The 17390-nt window shown below is 35.2% G+C and overlaps 1 long non-coding RNA gene across 1 annotated transcript in view; it reads right to left on the reverse strand.

Moving 5' to 3' along the window:
* The window catches only part of LOC144288335 (uncharacterized), a 68187-nt gene extending 51656 nt beyond the window's left edge, over positions 1–16531 (reverse strand). The window contains exons 1-2 of the long non-coding RNA XR_013356287.1: positions 16486–16531; positions 5094–5202 (exon numbers count right to left, since the gene is read on the reverse strand). This is a non-coding gene — a long non-coding RNA (uncharacterized LOC144288335). The remainder of the gene's footprint in view (positions 1–5093; positions 5203–16485) is intronic.
* Between the last annotated feature and the right edge of the window lie 859 nt (positions 16532–17390).

Raw genomic sequence — 17390 nt, forward strand, 5'->3', positions numbered from 1 at the left:
AATGAGATCATAGAGGGAGGAGGGAAAAATAAAATAGGACAAAATCAGAGAGGGAGACAAACCATAAAAGACTCTTAACTATAGGAAACAAACAGAGTTGCTGGAGGGGAGGTGGGCAGGGGAATGGGTAACTGTGCTGGGCATCAAGGAGGGCACATGATATAATGAGCACTGGGTGTTCAAGTGATGAATCACTAAACTCTACCTCTGAAACTAATAATACACTATATGTTAATGATTTTAAATGAAAACGGTAAAATAAAACATGAAAGAAAACTAAGATTTCTCTTACTAGTCATAGATAATCACCTAAATTACACCAAAGCATGCGTGTGTACTACACGTGTGGATATTTTACTCAAAGGTTCTATGAGGCCAATTTTGTAGAGATTTGTAGTAGCAGAAGCATCTCATGTTGTTCTGAGAAGGGCTGCACTGTGTCACTCAGCACAATGGTGTTGGCTAATAACACGGCCTGTCTGAAGCCAGGACCAAGCTAGCACCTGGCCCTGCACCTGGCCATGAATATCTGAAAGTCATTATCCAGAGGAATGGTTCTGAACACACTTTCTATTTTTAAATTATTAGAGAGAATCATTTAAAAAGATGATCCTATTTTAGTTCCATTGTCGATAGCTATTTCGTGCTTTGAGGTCATAATCATTGAAAGATTGCTCCCTATCCCACAGGTCACAAAAATTCCCTTGTTCTCCTAAGAATTACCCTGAAGGCAGTTACAAAAAGAGTTATTGAATTAATTGCTTTTTATTTTACTAGAGTTAGGGTTGAGAATATTTTGATGATTTTTTAAAAGCCTCAGACAAATTGGTATAATTTAATTCACATATTTGTATGGTTAAAATTACAGAGGTATATATTAATTTTCTACTAGAAAAAGTATGTACCACTTGAGAGGTCAAATAGCAGAATGGTTACTGCCTTTCATGTCCGGTGTGCAGGTTGTGTACTGCTTTACTTCTGAGAATTATACCACTGTGTGGTCCTGAGACTTTTGACTCTAGAGAAGAGCCAGTGGTTCTAAATTCCTGTTAAGATGCTCTATATTTTTGAAATTGGAGAGGGAAGTAAATACCGTGGTGTTCTATTTGTTTTTTTTTTTGTTGTTGTTTTGTTTTTTAAAGATTTTATTTTTTCATGAGACACACACACAAAGAGAGAGAGAGAGAGAGAGAGAGAGACATGCAGAGACACAGGCAGAGGGAGAAACAGACTCCATGCAAGGAGCCCAATGTGGGACTCGATCCCAGGATTCCAGGATCACGGCCTGGGCTGAAGGCAGGCGCTAAACCGCTGAGCCACCCAGAGATCCCCTCTATTTGGTTTTAATATGAATAATATTAACTCCTTCATAGGAATGTTGGGAGAATTGATTGACTTAATAAAAGTACTTAAAAACTTTCTTGAGATATGGTATAGAAACAAGAAACCCAAGCAATTTTTATCCTTCAGGTAATCTCTTGAAAAATATAAGAGGTTCTTGATGTGATCATTACAGCTCTCAACTGAATAATTTCCTTAGGCCTCACTCCAACATTACTCCTGATTTACTATAGAATTTGGCTTACATAATTTACCTCTTGGATATACAATCTTGTATATGAAGAATATAATAAAGCCAAAGATGTTTAGCCTATGGAATAATGTGTCCAATTGGTGGCATAATGCAAATCAGTATTTTATATCTGATGTGATGAAGAGCATAAAATACATGGTTTGGATGGCATTTGAACTAACAATCAAATATCTATTAGAATATGAGAGTAAAACTCTTTTCAGCCAGTGTTAAAACAGGTCTCACTGGCCCCATGGTAGGAGCAATATGGATAATCTTAGAGTACACTCTAAAATTGTGACAGATCTATTTCTGGCCAAAGTTACCAAAAAACTTGTAGACCAGGGAGTAAATATTAAGTGGTATTTTAAATAATTTATAAGGGTCAATACTGGAGAAAAAAAAAGGAAAGATGTGTAGGTAACCGAGGGTCAGAATGAAGTATACTTTGAAGAGTTCATTTCATAAACCGTTACCAGATGTGTTCTAAGTAGGATCTCAAGTACTATTCTTGGGGCCAAAGCAATTAGGAAGCCACCAAAAATTGTGAATGTCTTATATTACATAAATTAAGCTGTCTTCTAGTTATGTTGTATATTCTATTCCTAATTTTAATTACTTTCAAAAACTTTTACTGTCATGCTGGATTTCTAAGGTAAAATTATATTTGTGGCAGTATGATCGTAACACACAATATTGCACTTGTTTCATTTTCACAGACACTAGTTTAGTCACTGTCAAAAGTCCTTTAGCTCCAAATTCACAGATTGTCTGGGCAATGAACACATGCTTTCCGTGAGAGAAACGGATTTAATTTGGAAGTAGATATTAAGGTAGCATTCATTTTTTTTTTATTTACCAAAGGTTTACTGAGTGCCTTCTATGTTCTACACCTGCTGTCGCCAAAAATTAAAATGTACTACACTTTCTTTTTTCCCAAGTACACTATACTCCAGAGTGGGGAGAAATGTGGAAAATTTTACAGAATGAGGTCAATGTTTTTATATGTGGACAAAACAACATAGAATAAGGAAAACATTGGCTTAAAGGAATCAGAGAGGGCTGGAGAGTGGAGACTTCTGAGTCAGTCTTTATTTTAAGAACTACCTAAAATACATTTACTGTGTGTATATGTGAGCCCTGCTCAGAGAAAGAACTCAGAGGCAGAACAGCAGCTTCTAGGAACTATTTGAGGATCAACAGAATTACTTTCTCTACCCAGAAGGCTAACTCCTTCTGTGCCCTCCCCAGAGCACAGTTCTCCAAAAGATCTGCGGATGCAGTCATTAATTTCTTCTATTTGTATAGAGTTTGCTTCAAGGTTGTTATTAGGTGTAAGCCTGCTACAGACAAGAATTCCCTGCCAGAGCATTCTAAACTTCCATTTATGCTAAGGATACCCAGGGCGGTATCCAAGGAGAATATCAAGCATGTGTTTTTCAGCACTATGTACCAAACAAAACAAACCTTGTTTTAATTTGATATACAGTTACTCTTTAGTACACTGGGTGGAAAGGGATGGGATGGAAAGTCACAGGCATCGATTTTTGCTTTTGATACTAGGTGGATATTTTGAACTTCTGTTGCTAAGAATTGGTCACCTCTGATCAATGACTGAAGCCACCAGCAGACAGGAGAAGAGTTAGGAGACAGGGAATCTATTTATGGTCCTATGTAGCATTTGGTGTCCGAGTAAAAGGAAATCCCTTGAAAAAAACTTCGAAGTGGAAAAATGATCTATTTTTTGACAAGATAGCTTCTAGGATGCTACTGAATTGTGCAGAAGGAATAAATAGCTTCTGACATCATCACAGCTTCCGTGTTCCATACAATCATCTCATACCATATAATACTAATAATTCCTTCGCTGTCTGTGGTGTGGTTTGATGTTCTGAACCAGCTCACAATGCCACCTTTTCACGTATCCAGGCATTTACATATTTGACCTAAATCCTATCACATGCTGTTTAGAAAGTAAAAAGGGAAAAGCTTTCCTTTTTTTTTTTCTTTTTTTGTCCCTGATTTCAGTTTCCCAGATGGTATTAATATTGAGTTCAAGCCAGCTGAGCACCTGTGTGGATAGTGGGGTCTTGCACAATTTATTTTGAATTTTTTTCATAAGAGTTGTGCTAATTATAGAAGCAGAAGCAGTATTTGTACATATACAAAAATAAAATATGGAAATTCAAATGATGAATTAACTGAAAAATTATCCACATTTTAGTTTTTTTAGTTTTTCTCTCTGCCCAAATTTGATTTTTTGCTTTGTCTTAGTTTATTTATTTATTTATTTATTTGGAAGGGCATGGGAAATAAACAATTTTTAAATTCCTCTCCTGGAGGAAGATTTCCCTGTAATATCTTATTGTTGCACATGTGATGTGACTGTAGAGCACGTAGTAAGAATGAGGCTTAGAATAAAAAATAATAGCAATTATCTTCCTTTTTTACTTGTTTTACTTCTAATGTACTGCACATTCCTTGTCAGTATGGAGAATTTTACATCTATTTAGCAAATAGTCAACACTCAGAAAGAATGTTTTGAATGAATTAAAAAAGAATAAACGAGGTAGTTGAATAACACATAAGCCATGAGGATTATCAAGGACCTTCTCTTTCCTATGCACCAGATGTTGAAATTAGTATTCAGTGAATGTCTCCAGAAAAGGGAGACAGAGGAGAAACTCTGCTATCATAGTTTGGAAGAAAGCAATAGAAAAAAACTGGGAACCCTTCCTTCTGTGATAAAGTAAAAGTGGCTCAGTTGTCTACCAAGAAATTAAAAATATTAAGAAACAGAAAAAGAAAGAAAGGAAGGGAAAGAAAGAGGAAAGGAGGGAAGGAATAGCTATATATGATCTCCATGAATGAAAAGTCATGTAATAGGAAAGTTTTTTAAAAACATGTAAGAATAGAATTAAGTCAAAACTGATATGAATATGACAAACTAAGAAAAGCTCATATTAAGTCTATTCTTAAAATGAAAACTAATGATTAAATAGTACCTTTATAACAACAACCTTGACCTCTGGGAAGTGTGGAGGAAATAAATGGGAGGTACAGACAAAAAAAAAGTCCTAATGAGTCATCTTTCGTATGGGAAAGCTAAATCACTAAGTCATACTTTTATCTTGTAATGTTGGAAGTACCTTGTCATTGAGTGTTGAGGAGGCTTTTCCTTGGAACCCTCTGATTTTGACTATGAGTCAAAGCACAAGGAAATTAGATGCGAAGAACCCAATGTTCCAAATTGAACTGCCAACCATTTGGGACAGACCACTCAAAACTGTCCCCACTACCACTAGCCATCACTTAGAATTTTCCCAAAGTAGGGTGGTGAGGGGATGAAAGTAGAGGCAAAGGGCTCCAACTTACAGAGAGCGCACAGGTTACTATGCTGGCAGATTTCTTCCACAGGAGCCCAAGTTAAAGGGGTTATGGGACTCCAAAGAGACCACTCAAATAACTGGGGGGAGTGTTTATAAAATGTGAGCTCCTTGTACAGCAGATTTGCTCTTACCATCTCTCACCTCCTTTAGCATGAGAAGTTGGCACTGGAGTCAGATGACAAGGATCAACCAAAGGAACAGAATTCACCAGAATATTAACAGTGCCTCTTTGCTCAGTAGCTAGATGTTAGAAGATATACAAAATATGTATTAGGATGATTGCAGCAATAAGCACATGGATTTTCTGTACTCAGTCACTTAAATATTAATATTTGATTAATGAAAACACAACTTTTATTGGTATAAACAAAGAAGATTTTTTTCTTAAACATCAAAAGGAAATAGCTTATTTTTATCATTCCTTCCTTTTTTGTTTTTAATCTTTTATTTTTATAAATCAAATTAATTGTTTTTCCATTTAAGTAGACTTTTTAAAGAGCAATTTTAGGTTCACAAAAAAAATGAAACAGAAAGCACAAAGTGCCCATATATCCCCTGCCCTCCCCCTGGTCCAGTAAACACACACATAGCCTCCTCCATTATCAAACTCCTTCCCTAGAGGGGTTACATTTGTTACCATCCATGAACTTTTTTTTTAAGATTTTATTTATTTATTCATGAGAGACACAGAAAGAGGCAGAGATACAAGGAGAGAGAGAAGCAGGCTCCCTGCAGGGAGCCCGATGTGGGACTCGATCCTGGGACTCCAGGATCCCTGAGCCAAAGGCAGTTGCTCAACCTTTAAGCCACCCATGCGTCTCTCCATAGACTTAAACTGGCACTTCATTGTCACCCAAAGTCCACGATTTACATTGGTGTGCTCTTGGTATTCTACATTGTGAGTTTGAACAAATGTATAATGATATATTTCCAGCATTATAATGTTATACAGAATAATTTTGCTGACCTAAAAATTATCTGGGCTCTATTTATCTCTGCTTTGCCACTAATACCTGGCAACTACTGTTTTTTTTTTTAATGCGATTTCCTTAGTTTTGCCTTTTTTCAGAATGCCATATAATTGGAATCATGGAGTATATAGCATTTTTAGATTGGATTCTTTCACTTAGTAATATGTACTTAAGTTTCCTCCATGTCTTTTTATGACTTAATAGCTTATTGCCTTTTAATCTAAATGATATTCTATTTTCTGGATGTATCACAATTTATCTATTAATTTAATGAAAAACATATTGCTTGTCCTAATTTAGACAATTGTGGACAACGTTGCTGTTAACATCCATTTGCAGGTTTTTCTATAGACACAAATTTGTGTCTCTTTAGGCTAAATATGAACAAGCACTACTTCTGGTACATATGGTAAGAGCATGTTTACTTTTATAAGAAACTGCCAAAATGTCTTTTAAAGTGGATGTACCATTTGCCTTCCCACTGGCAATAAATGAAAATTCCTAATGTCCCATATCCTCACCAGCATTTGGTGTTTTCGGTGAAATGGATTTTGACCATGCTAATAGATATGTAGTAGTGCATGTTTTAATTTGAATTTCTCTAAGAACATACTATGTGGAGCACATTTTCATTTGCTGATCTATGTACTTAGTGATGTGTCTGTTTGGGTCTTTTGCCCATTTTTAAATTGGGCTGCTCATTTTCTTATTGTTGAGTTTTAAGAGCCCTCTGTATATTTTGGATAAGAGTCTTTTATCAGTTTTTTTTTTTTCAAATATGTCTATGGCTTGTCTCCTCATTCTCTTGGCAATATCTTTTGCAGAGCAGAAGTTTTTACTTTTAATGAAGTCAGGCATATCAATTCTTTATTTTTCATGGATCGTATTTTTAGTGTTATAGCTAAAAGAAATTGGAATACCCAATATTATCTAGGTTTCTTTATGTTGTATTTGAAGAGTTTAATAATTTTGTATTTTACCTTTAGATCTATAACCCATTTTGAGTTAATTTTTATGAAGGGTTTAAGGTCTATGTCTAAAATTCATTTTTGTTTGTTTTGTGGGATTTTTTTTGGCATATGAATGTCCACTTGTTCCAGCCCATTTGCTAAGAAGACTATCTCATCTCCTTTGTATTGTTTCTGTTCTGTCAAAGGTCACTTGCCTATATTAATGTGGGTTTACTTCTGAGCTCTCTTTTCCATTGATCTGTTTGCCCATTCTTTGATCATTACCACAGTCTTGATTACTGTATTCTGATAGTAAGTCTTGAAGTCAAGTAGTATCAGTCCTCTGACTTTGTTCTTCTCCTTCAATATTGAACTGGGTATTCTGGGCATTTTCCCTTTCCATATACATTTTAGAATCATTTGCTAATTTAGAGTTTGTTAATTTAGAATACATTTGCTAATATCCATAAAACAATTTGTGAGGATTTTTATAAGGATTGCATTAATGTGCTTTATAATAAGGATGAAGTCCCGCATCGGGCTCCCTGCATGGAGCTTACTTCTCCCTCTGCCTGTGTCTCTGCTCTGCGTCTCTCTCTGTGTCTCTCATAAATAAAGAAATTAAAAATCTTTTTTAAGAAGCTTTAAAAAATAAATCAGAAATTGCTAACCTAAGAACTATTCAAATAAGAGCAAATGTGTGTTTGTTTTTAATAAAATAATTTATATAATATTTAGTTTGGTAATATGAAAACATTGTGCACTCACTAGTATTATAGGGTAACTTAAATCAAGGCCTGTGAAAAAAAACAATTTAAACTTTTGCAGATCCTTCCAATTAGTAAATTAATCAAAGTTTAAGAGATAGCTAGTGAATACCTATATACATATATAGGTATTACATATATAAAGTACACTTCAGTTGCTCAATTCCTTCCTACAAAACAATTGGAGAACATTATTAAAACCAAATAATGGTATTGGCTGGATATTTCCTCATTTCACAATAAGTGCATAGGAATAAATAAGTTCTGTTTAATTAGTATTGAGAAAGACTTATTGGTCTCTGCTGCATATATGCTACATAATTTTTCTTTTCCTAAATGGATTAATAACACAAATAACTCCATTAACTAAACACTTACTTAACATTTATCACATTCACCAGAGTGATGAATTGTTTCTACTCTGAGTGCTTTCACACCTATAGAAACATTGTACAATACATATAACAAACAAAAATGTATAATACAATACATATAACATATATTTCAGTTTTTAATAAGGTGTTATTTGAACTAGATCAAGACCTTAAAGGTAAGTTAAAGAAAGGCCAAAATAGAATTAGTTGAAATAGGAATGTTTGTATACTGAGATAGACACTTTATATGTGGCAGCTCAGTTAATCTTAATCACTGCAAATTTAGCATCATCTTATTTACTTTATATGGCAGTGCAATCACTCAAGTGGGTTAAATGATTTTCCCCAAATCATACATTGCATCAGGATTTAATAATATTTTTTCTAAGCTTTTTGTACTTTGCCTACAAGTTTCAAGAAGAAAATAAAGTCCTTAAGATAACCTAGATGGCTTTTTATTTTTCCTTTCACCATCCCTAGCTTATCTTTAGTATGGTTGATTTCCCAGAATACATGAAAACATTTCACAGGAATAAATAATGGCAGATAAATTTTAAAGCATAATAAAAATAAACCCTCTAGTCTGAAGCAAACTGGGAATGATAGTTGAACAGTGAATAGAAAAAGAGAAAAAAGAAGCAATGAACACCATGAAATAATATTTGCATTGGTATAGTAAATAAAAGTCTGTGGAAGGATGAGTGAAAACATGGCAGTAGAAATAAGTAGTAAAAAATGGAAATAGAAGAAAAATGATGATTTAATCATGACTTCATTCTAAGGCCAACTATGAATATTTACCTTGACCGCAGGCCTATTATTCTTTCATGAATAGAAATAACAGCAAAAATAGTACAAAAACAAACCCCTGTATTCGCACAATGTAATAGCATTAGTTGACACAATAAATCTGGCTCACTCTTCATAGATGACATGAAGATTCCTTAGTGAATGGATGCTCCTTTAAGCACAAATCTAAAAGATTAGTGTATTATGAGTAGATTTTTCTTTTATCCTTCATTCAGTTCAGCAATGACCACACATGCTAATGAGTAGCTGATAATAGCCATCTGTGCAATAAATGCTCAATTGTGACTTTTAATTGTGTCATAGAAGCCAAAAAGAATGCAATGTAATTTTTTCTCAGCCAATTACTTTTATTACTCATTTCATGCATTTAATTATTCATTGATTTATAAAAAGATACAAGTTTCAAAATGGAATGGACCTTAGAGACAATTTACTTAACCTTGTCTTAAATGTATAGAGCATTTTAAATTGCAAGTTGATGTCCAGTGTAGACACAGAAAAATTGGGGCAACCTTGTTTGGAAGAATGCTCTAATTAAAATACTGAGCTCTTTGACGCAACACCATCTGCAAGCTCTGCCTTAGCTTCTGCTAGTCTGCAAAGGAGGCTGACCTGCTTGACACTGAAAGTGTTTCCATCTGTAGGGAGAATAGAGTTTTTATGAGCAGACCTGGCAACTGTACCCCAGAGACAAATTTAAAAAGGACTACTTGCCTTTTGTCCAGATATTTAATTCAAATTCTGAGTATTAAAAGGGAAAAATAATTGGGAAGTATTCACAATGAGTTTATACATATATTTCCATGTGTGTGTGAGATTAACTGTGTGTGTGTGTGTGTCAATATATTCTTTTGTTAATTATAAAGAAATAGGAAATCAAACTTCTAGCCACAGGAAGTCTAAAATTTCACCTTTACTTATGCAAGGTGAAAATATTTTGTTGACTCTGTACTTGAATTATACAATGCAAATTCTTAACCACATTTGATGGATCATATAGTAAGTTAGGACACTTCAGTAAATAACGTAAGCCATATAGGCAATGGGCTAGAACTATAGGACCTGTGCAGTGTTCAGATAAGGAGAAATGGTCTTTTTTTTTGACAGATTGTGATAATAACCATAATAGAGTGATGATGATGTACATGAACCTTAGTTTCTTATTTTTATTTCTGGAACAAAATATAGAATACATAAATACAAAATAAAATGCATTGAGAATCTAGACAATGTTTTGGCCATCTGGATACATTTATACAAATCCATCCCCACTAGATCATAAATGGCATTACCAAGGATCATAGTTTTTTTTTTTTGTTTGTTTTTTGCTTTTATTTACTTTGTGTTTACAGGTGTTTTGAGCAACATTATTTTGAGGATTTTATTTATTTATTTAAGAGAGAGAGCAAGGGCTTGCACAGTCAGGGGGAGGGGCAAAGGGAAAGGGAGAGAATCTCAAGCAGACTCTGTGCCAAGTGCAGAGTCCAGTGCAGGGTTCAATCCCATAAATATATGAATAAGAAGGCATCTGGTATTAAATAATGATGGGTTTTTCCATGATGGCAAAATTTAAAATTTTTATTTAATTTCATTCATCTGTTATTTCTATACCCACAATCACCACTTAAAAGATAAAATAAAATACTCCTCCCACCAGACTGATTAAAGGATAAAATAACCTCAAATGCACTTACCAAAAAAAAAAATAGGCAATATCTAATGAAGAAACATTAAAATGCTACTAGAGGACAGAAAAAGGACCTAACATCAATGAGATTTATGTATATAAAACATGAATTGTCGCAGAGTTACCCTCCTAATTTATACAATCACAGTGAAGATATCAAAATTGTATTTAAAGAGACCCTAAGCTAAGTAACTTTAAATGCCATGAGTAAGGGGCACCAAGGTGGCTCAGTGGTTGAGTGCCTGCCTTTGGCTCAGGTCATGGTTCCAGGGTTCTGGGATTGAGTCTCTCATCAGGCTCCCCAGAGGGAGCCTGCTTCTCCCTCTGCCTAGGTCTCTGCCTCTCTCTGTGTGTCTCTCATGAATAAATAAATAAAATCTTTAAGAAAAATCTTTAGTAAGAAAACATTCCATGAGTAAAATATTAAAATGCAAGAGAACATAATTTTTTTAAAGAAAGGTATTTGCATACTTTTTTTGTTATAAATGTATATATAGCATAGCTGCAGAATGGAGCTGGTGCATGCACAGTCCAGAAGCGGAGCCAAATAAATACAGGGATTTAGTATTTGATAAATTTTACATATCAAATCAGTGTGCAAAAGAATGATTACTTAGTAATTGGCACTGGAACAGTTAGGGAGCCATGTTGGAGATAATGTCATTTAGATGCGTACCTCACACCATACTACTTAGGAGTCCTTTAATTCAATAATGGACCCTTCTCTGTGTCAAAAGCTGATGTTCTACCTGAAGCTTCAGAGATATCACAGTAGAGATGGAGGAAGTTCAGGGGCAAATGTACCTTTAATTCCTCCCAACCACCTCCTCCAACACTCACAGCTGTTTATCATTATTTTATCATCCAGGATTTATTTTCTTCGGACTCCTTGCATCTTGTGTTATAGCCCTGACCTTTGCTTCCAAAAAATTCCCTATGGATCAAGGTCCTTGGGCATATTTCATACTCAGTGATATTGTCCCCCTAATTATCCAGCAAACTTCTAGATCCCATCAGCTCAATAATGCCCCAATTATATGACAATCATCTAAATGAGAACACACTAAAATTAGAGGGAGTATGTGACTGAGAGGCAAATTAATCTTTTTAAAGACAATACTTAAGGGAAAACATAAAATATAGTAGGCAGTAAATTTCAGCTATCTGCTCTTATTCTTTGCCCCTGCAGGTGAATGCCTGTTACAAGTCACCAAACTTTGTTTTAGCATTGTATGCTCTGTGTTACAGAAAGAATTACAGATAGATTCAGAGTTAATAGAAGTATAGTTTACCTTTAGTCAGAGAAATAAAGGAAATGAAATAGTTTATTTAGTTCAACATATCTAATTGGATCAAGGCATGGTAAATGGTAGGACTTCAGTTTATCTCTACATCAATTCCACTTCCACTGCATTTCTGGAAAGAGGATACTATTAGAATGCTAGTGACCAGGAAGAGAGGTCAAGAATAATCAACCCATTCCACCTGTTGACAAATATTCCCACTGATTTAAAGATGAGACATAGAAAAATCATAATTGTTTCCATTATATATACCACAATACATAAAGGGGAAAATATTGATCTGAATAAAGAAAATGCCAATTTTTAGAAAATAACTTTTTTAAAAAGACTTTATTTATTTGAGAGAGAGAGAGAGTACAGGTGCACAAGCAGGGAGAGGGGCAGAGAGAAAAGCAGAGCAGGGAGCCTGACTTAGGGCTCAAATCCAGGACCTAGGATTATGACCTGCTGAAAGGCAGATGCTTAACTGACTGAGTTATCCCTAGAAAATAACTTTTAAAAAATTCTTAATATAAGATTCATAAAAACCTCACCAAACACACACACACACACACACACACACACACACACACACACACACAAAACAAAACAAAGCAAAAAATACAAAACAAAAACCCAGTGGCCATAATAAACAAAGAACAAACTTATAAGGACAAATTGGGTATTAAAGTTTTAACATACAAATATTTCAAAGTGGTTAAATCATATTATTGATAAGCTTGAAGGACAATATATTCATGAAGTAAGTGAATTGCAAAAGAGGACTCAACATTTCATACCTATTATGATTCTAACTATGCAAAATATATACTTTCTTTGGGAGAGAAATCACCAAAATATTAAAATTGGTTACATATGGATAATTATACTAGGGATTAGTAACATGTTTTTCTAAGTATCTTCCTAGATTTCTCAAGTGACAATATGTGTTACTTTTTTACTGGGGGTTGGTATAGTATTTAGTCACTATTTTTTTTAACAACAGGCTTTGTTCAGTTTAAGATTTTTCCAATGATTTTTTGTTGTTGTTTCTGTTGTTTCCTTCTCTTCCAGTATCCAATTAGGGATACAAAGTTACATTTGGTGACCATGTCTCAATATCTACACTGCTGTGACTGTTCCTCACATTCTCCTGTTTCTAATGCCCTTAACATGTTTTGTTTTTTTGTGTTTTAATATTTTTCTTAAGTTTATTTATTTGAGAGAAACAGTGAGGGAGAACACGAACAGAGAGGAGAGGGAGAAGCAGCCTCCTCGCTGAACAGGGAGCGCCTTGCAGGCACCATCCCAAGGTCTTGGGATCATGGCCTGAGCCAAAGGAAAACACTTAATGGACTGAGTTACTCAGGTGCTCTAGCCTTAATTATTTGAAGAGTTCTGGTCAAGAATTTGTTAGAATATCTGTCAGTTTGTCAGATGTTTTCTCCTAAATAGACTAGTCTTATGTATTTTTGGAAAGAACATCACAGAGCTCAAGTACTCTCACTGCATCAAGTCAGTGATTACAGATCAGCATGACTTACTACCGATGATGTTAGTCTTCCCTTTTTATCTTTTATTTGTTAGAAAGAATGACTAAATTCCACCTACACTCAAGGGGAGTTGAGTTAAGCTCCACCTTCTTAGGGAGGAGTATTAAAAAAAAATGTATGGGCATTTATTTAAACCAGTGCAGTGATAAATAAGTATTTTGGAGGAGATAATTTGAAACTATGCAAATATCCTGTTTCTCCTTAAAACTGGGTGTTTCTTTTATAGTTGGAAAAAAAAATCCTTTACACATAAATCTGCAAAAAGTAATTCATTGGATATTGTACAATATCCAGAAACTGCCCACACCTTCCTTCTTTGTGTCTTTCTTCAAGTACCCTTGGAAGAGCTAGTTATGCTGTTTTTATTATTTAAGTATTTAAACTCTGTATTTTATAGGATGCCAGCAGTATGCCCACCCAAAGGAAAAAAAAAAAAAACAAATGAGACACTATATTTTGTTTTCTTCCTCGATCTCCTCTTGCAGGCAAAACATCCTGTTAACATTTTATAGTCAGACTTCCACATGTATAATACCAAAGAAGTAACTTAGATTTCTATTTCCTTAAATCACCTGGAGGTTGATTAATAACATACATGCAGGCTTGTGTGTGGCATGCACACATACACATGCACACACCCATACACACACACCTTTTATACTATACCCACAACCTTGTCCTACCCAACACCCTCCCCAGTCCCTTTTCCTATATTCCACAAATGTATTGTTCAGTCAGTTCTGGTTGCTATAATAAAAATACCATAAACTGGGTGGCTTAAATAGCAGACATTTATTTTTCACAGTTCTAGAGGCTGGGAAATTCAAAATCCAGTCACCACCAGATTCTGTGTCTAGTAAGGTACCTGCTTCCTGGTTTCTAGCCAGCTGTCTTCTCTCTGGATACTCTCACTGGAGGAGAGGGAGCTCTCTAGGTTTCTTTATAAAAGCTCTACGCTCTGGCCCTAATCACTTCCCAAGGTCCTACCTGTAAATACCATCAGAGCAGGGATTAGGTTTAAACAAATAAATTTGGGGGCTGGGGCTGTCCCAAACATGCAGTCTATAGAGCTCATTGAGTCAATATCTCCTTAGAGGGATTTAGCAGGTTGCTGATCTTTTGAAAAGCCCACAATATATTTCTGACTCTATGCGAAAGTTTGGGAATAGTTGACCTAAATAATGTTGCAATTTACCTTATACATGAATGTATGAGAGTTAAGTGACAATCCCAGGAGGTTTCTTAAGATGATATGGCATGACCAAATAGAATGTGAAAATTTCAGCTTGAATCAGTATAAGTTTCAGGAAAATAAATCCTTCCAAGAATGTATAATAATTTCTGTCACAGACATGAGAAGGACTGCAGTTGTATTATTCTTAACTTTGGAGTGTATGGCCTATAAGGAACACAGATATTCATAAACCTAGGAGAAGATGTAGGTTTATGTTATATTACTCTCAGATTTCCAGTAGACCAAAGAAAATTCCTCAAGGAAGTCATATCTCTGTTTAAATATCAGCACAGGGATATTTAAATGGGATTTTCAGGGACTGGCAGATTTTCATAATTTTTTTGCTGGCAGTTACAAATATAGCCTCCTTGCCACCATGCTGCTGCCATTTTGCCACCTAAAAGCCTCTCAGCATGGTGGAGATAATGTTTTAGGAGTCCACAGGGGATGGAACAGAACCCTACTTCACAAATTACTTTTGCTTTTGGCAAGATATCGTTTCCCCAACCAGAAATGAAAAATGTGGTTCCAAGACAACAGCATAGTAGTTACTCAAAAGAGTATTTGCATAATTTTGTTTTTGAATTTGCATAAAAAATGGCATGCAGACCAGCATACAATTCTCCAAAGACCTTTAATCATTTCCTTGTTCAGTAACTCTTTTGCCAAGAACGTCCTATGTGTCCATAGCAAACTTAATTGTTTACTGGAACAGTGTTATTTATGAGTTCCACACCATGAGGAAATTATGCACTTTGATATTCATCGTTTGGTGATGGCATGTGAAAGACAATGTCCAATATAGTAATCCAGTAATAATGTTGGGCTGAATTGTTTAAAATATCAGAATCCACAAAAAGAAAGCCAAGTTGTTATTCTGCTTTTGATATGTTATTAAAGATGTGCTTAATAATCACTAACTCTGGGTGCCTGATTAGTTCAGTGGTTGAGCATCTGCCTTTGCGTCATCTTGGGGTCCTGGGATCTAGTCCCACATCAGGCTTTCCACAGGGAGCCTGCTTCTCCCTCCACCTATGTCTCTGCCTCCCTCTGTGTCTCTCATGAATAAATAAATTTAAAAATCTAAAAAAAAAGTCACTAATTCTATGTGATTCTACTCTAATAGAATGATTATTAAATCTAACCCAGTGTTCATGAAACAATTCAATTTGTGATTTTTAAATACTAACAGAAGTACAAGTAGTGTAACAACAGCCATATTGGAAATGTTTCCTTGCCAAGCTAACAGCTAAAATTTTACTGAGAATGACAAAAAAGGAAATATTCATAAATTCATCAAACAGTGTCATTTAAGGATAAATGGAAGAGTGACAAATAGTATGTGAAGGGTAACTTGAAAATATTTTAAAGATAAAGTTTAATGAAATCAATTTTGGGGGGAAGAAATTGGGGAAAACTAGTGGTTCTTCTGACATTGTGTCAGTAATGGAAGAAGGTACCTAAAAGGATCTGTCTAGTCAGAGAACAGTAGAAAAAATTTCTATGATGAGGTATTCTGTGTCCCCCATATCACTAGGCAAACAAGAAATTGGGACAATTCATGGTTCTCTTGACATTGTGTTAGTAATTGTAAAGGAATTGAAAGTGGACCTGTTTAGTCAGAGAACGGTAGAAAAATTCTCTATGATAAAAAGAGAGCTAAGCAGGCAGGACACCTATGCAGTGCTATGCAGGTTAAGTCAACTCTCCAGAGTAATGAAAGAAAAAAGAAACTGCTATGTAGCATCTGCTGATTGATTAGTAAATACTGCCACTGTGGCTGGTTTTGAGCCACCACGGTGAATCATTAAACATGGAGTTGAGAATCAGCTCTCCTGAGCTGGTATGAGCTGGTTCCAGAACACCTTTACAAAAGCGACATTTTCAACCTCACCTTATCCCAAAGACTGAGAGGTTTCTTGAACTCTCAGATTTGATCTGAAAAAAAAAAAAAAATCATGCCCTGGAAAGAATCTTAATGTTGCTGATATCTAACTACTTTGTTCAATATTCTAATATAAATGTCAACATAACCTCTCATTATTCACAAAGTTTTACTGGAAGGGTTTGGTACAGTAAATGATTTTATATACCTCTGGAAAACCTAGCATTTAGGAGGAAATGTTTTTACATGTTATCAAATCCTAATGTAGGAAGTAAGATGAAAATAGAACAAACAACTGATCATGTCATTCATTTGCATCAAATTGTCTTCTGGCCTCTGTTGCCTCTAGAAGGCATATGACTTGTAACACCTGCTCACTGGCATCACATCTACTTTTAGGGTAGCTTCTATCATGCACCATTGCAGGAGTCTGTGTGTTCATATTTCTTGCCAGTTTGTGTGTATATGTGTGTGTGGGGGGGGGGGGCATGCTATTTACTACTTTGTACCTAGTGCCTAGTCCAGTGCTTGGCACACAATAGACATTCAATAAAAAAAATTAATATTTATTTATTTTGTTAATGATCTGATTGAAAAAGATAAAAAGATTCCTGGAACACTTGTGTTCTTTGCGCTTCTTAAATTAATTGAACTCTAAAGCACAACCTAAAATTAAAGCAAGATAGAGACACCTGGATGGCTCAGTGGTTGAGCATCTGCTTTTGGCTCAGGGCATGATCCCAGAAGCTGGGATCGAGTCCCACACTAGGCTCCCTGCGAAGAGCCTGCTTCTCCCTCTGCCTATGTCTCTGCCGCTCTCTCTGTGTCTCTCATGAATAAATAAATAAAATCTTTAAAAAAATAAAGCAAGATAAATTGCAATGATTTAACACCATTTGTTGAAGAGGGTGAGA

The sequence above is a fragment of the Canis aureus genome, chromosome 18 (genome assembly GCF_053574225.1).
Source record: "Canis aureus isolate CA01 chromosome 18, VMU_Caureus_v.1.0, whole genome shotgun sequence".
NCBI classification, from domain to species: Eukaryota; Metazoa; Chordata; class Mammalia; order Carnivora; family Canidae; genus Canis; species Canis aureus.